Here is a 4,012-nt window from a genome sequence, read left to right as displayed (position 1 = left end):
TTTCCCAGGAAACAATGCTTGCAGGCGGAAACTTAAAGAACCACTCCTGGGCCGCCTCAGAAAGTGTTGCAGGGAAGATCCTGCACCGAGCGTCTTCGGACACTTTCTGAATGTCCATCTGAATCTCAAACTTATTCACATGCGAGACTGGGTCCCCATATCCGTCGAAGTTTGGGAGCGTAGGCATCTTGAACTTGCTGGGAGTTTCAGCATTAGCTATCCTTTGGACGAAAGGAGTGCCTTTCCTCCTATCGTGGTCGATGTAAGAAGTCCTTCCTCCGACCAGCTGCTGCACAGCCTGATTGAGTGCGTCTATCTGGTCTTGCACTGCGGTAGGAATTGTGGTGGCCTCTGTTGCTAGGGGGATGTTCTCGCCGTGCTTCTCGCGGCGATCATTGAGCACATCTCTCAGGTCCTCCTCTCTTCTTCGCTGCTCGCTACCACCGAGCCAGTTGAAGACATTATTTTGTCTGGGCTGCCCCCCAGCATCCCGTCTATTTGGCTGGTCGTCTTGAGGTACTTGGCTCCTGCTTTTACCTCTTTCTCCATTCCTCCCGCCAGCATTTCCCTTGCCTGAGTCAGCTTCATTGTATCCGTGGCCTTCTCTGAATCTTGACTGGCTATGGTGAGATCGGCTGTTCCCTCGATGCCCGTTCCTGGGTGAACCATCCCAAGCGTTAGAGGGTGGTCTGCGCTGGTCGTGGTGTCCCCGTGCATCAGCGTGCCGTGGGGGTCCCCGGACCGCAGAGCCTAACTCTAAGTCTCTCCTGTTGCCAGGAGGGTACCGACCTCTGTTCGGTAGGTTCGGCCCATCATCCCCATGGCGTCTAGGGCTGCGAGGCTGATGCTCGGCCCTATTCTGCCTCTGTTGCGGGGGATTACCCCGAGCAGCTTGGGATGGTGGCTGCGCCTCAGGGTCTTGTGGGACATCGTCATGAGGCATCTGAGGCTGCTCGGGCCTTTGCGGACTTGAAGGCTGAATCGGTGGGCTCGAATTAGGACCCCTCTGGGGTGGCCCATTCACCGGTTGGTCAGGCTGTGAAGCAGGTGCAGCTTGATTTCTTGCCAACAGCAAGGCTGCCTCCAGGGCTGCCATGGCTTCGTTCTGGCGGCGATCCACCTCCGCCTGTCTTTCGCTCAATTCCGCGCGCTGCCTTTCTATCTCCTGCTGCTGCCGCGCCATAACTTCAGCGACGGTCTCCTGACTGGCCCTCAGATTAGCCAGTTCTTCTTGCAACGCGCCCAGAGTACTCTTCAGTGTCGCGTCATCCATTTCCTTTTCTTCAAAATCCAGCTGCGACTCATCTTCCGCTATGCTTGCAGGGGGAGGAGGAGGTGGATTTGACGGTGCAGCGGCGGTTGCCTGCCCAGTTTTCTTTCCTGCTTTCGCCATTAGTTTTCTCAACAGCAATAAATCAATCTCTCAATGAAAGCACCAGAATGTTGACCCAAGATTTGGCCAACTGACACGGAGTCAAAACGTGGTTGATATAAACGAGTGTATAGAGAAGAACGCAATGATAAAAGTAAAGAAAACACAGTAATTTATAGTGGTTCGGCCCCAGTATCTGGTAACGACCTACGTCCACTTAGATTGATATTGATATAAGAATCAGAAGGGTGATCAAAGAACCGGGGTTCAATGAGTTTCACACACCTCTGAAGAACGATACAGGTTTACTTGGAGAATTACTATAGTTTTGAATGATTCTAAAGCGAAAGGGATCTCTTCCTTTGAGTTATCTCTTGCTATTTATAGGCTCAAGGAGGGTTACAAGAGATTGTTACAGATATTCTTCCCTGAATAATCGGATATCCAGAAGATTGTATGAGATAAATTCAGGATTCATAAAGATCTTCCCATAAAAGTTGCCTTGTACACGGAACCATCGACCAAACTGGTCGCGGGTAAGAGGGCTTACCCTGCCTCTACTGTGTCTTCTGGTCGATACTCTAGCAGACGCTTCTAGGTGTCAGCCACGTGTCCAGAGATTATTTGCCACGTCACCAATGCTGATTTATTGGATAACACTAATATTAAACAAATTAATACGAGATAGCCTAAAACATGTTTCTAAAATTGAATTCAAAGAGAAACAAAGAATAGAATACTTACTCTTGTATCCTCTCTGTAGCAGAATTAAAGAGTCCTTCCTTCGGTTTCTCTAACTCTTGTATCCTCTCTGTCGCAGAGTATTATCAAGAAACTGAACCGATCTTCTATTTTCTTCACAATCTTCTAATGTATCCTTAGAACCACCTAGACTAGTGTGGGAAATTCTCAACACATGAGATAGATATAGAGAGAAGAAGAGAAAATAACAAAGAGACTTAGAAAAAGACTTGTGTTTAGAGAGAATCTAAAACTATCAGAAAATCTGACTTGTGACTTCTCAAACTTATGTTTTGACTTCTCTCTAAGCACTCCTTTTATAGACTCAATTAGGCCATTTAATTTAATTAAAAAATAAATAAAATAATAGCCATTTTGAAGCCCTAGGTCGAAATTATCATGGGCTATAGGCTCGTGAAATTTCCCATTTGATTATAAGCCATTGGACTTAAAATCAAGGCCTGTGTTATTTTCTATTGATTTAATTAATTAAATAATTATTTAAATCCCTTATCAAATTAATTATTTATAATTTGAACTTTGATTTAAACTTATTTATCAATTTAGATACCAATTTATCTTAATTAATAAATCTGCCATAATTTCTCTTTTCTTCTCAAAATTACACAACTCTGTGAAACTATCCAAAATTGACTTGGTCAGCTTTGATAATTCTAATTGATGATTAAATCAATTAATTGAGACTATCTAGATGATTTTATCCAAGGTACAATGGGGACCATGGGCCTATGAAATCAAGCTCCAATAAGTTATCATAAATCTAACAAATAAATTTACTAACTTATTAATTCCTCGTGACTCCACTATAGACTCGGAATTGCACTCTTGAATTCATAGAGCGCTCTAAAACAAATGTAGATACGCTATTAATTATCCATTGTTATAACCATAATTGTCACTTAATCCTCTATAGACGGTCTATAATGAGATAGGACTAAAATACCGTTTTACCCCTCATTGTATTTTATCCTTAAAACCCTTAGTTCCTTGTAAATGATATTTCAGTAAACTAATTTAATTACTGAAATGAGATCTCTATCATTTAACACCTTGAACCAAACTAAAAGGAAACTATCATTTCACTTCTTCATCAGAAGCTATAGATGTTCATATCTATGATTAACACTCCCACTCAATTATACTACCGAGTTCCCAAGATGTAAGTATGGGCTAGTCCGTAGGGTAAGCTGGTAATGAACAAGTCAAAGAACTCAAATAATACAATCAGTTAGAATACTAACCACTCAGAATTGAGATTGAATTGACCTATGGTCAACTATATGATATGGCTAGAATAGATAATAACGGTATGTTTACTTAACTTATCAACTGTCAATATCGATCCTGTCCGATGTAACAAATACATTCGATCTTATCTACTTTGCTAATGTTCTGGAAAGAACATAACACTGTAATGTGTAAGTAGATCATATCGTAGATTGGCAAGTCAGTGTAAATCCTATGCACTAACTAATCTTAGGACTAACTTATTTTGAACATATAATCATATTTATATTCCACTGTGATGACGTCACTATAAATAAGATTAGCTATATGCTCGGGATTTAATAGAAGTTTATATTAAACAAATAATCATGAAAATAAAACATGTGAGCAAAGTGATTGACCAAGTCAAAAAATGATTTCTATTCTTTTATTGATAATAAAATGAGATTACAAAGAATTTGAGTTTTAATTAGGGCATAAAACCCCAACAGGTTACATAGTTCATTCCCACATATTTCAGGAAGATATTCTGTATATCAATTGAAATAATGATATTAAATGCAATATCTCCTATATACATGGAAACGTCCCATGAAAACTGGGAACATATAACATATTAAATGGTATCCCTTAAATATTGGGATTGCACAA

This window comes from Humulus lupulus, chromosome 3 (assembly GCF_963169125.1).
Source record: "Humulus lupulus chromosome 3, drHumLupu1.1, whole genome shotgun sequence".
Classification (NCBI taxonomy): Eukaryota; Viridiplantae; Streptophyta; class Magnoliopsida; order Rosales; family Cannabaceae; genus Humulus; species Humulus lupulus.
This window is presented reverse-complemented; position numbering follows the sequence as displayed.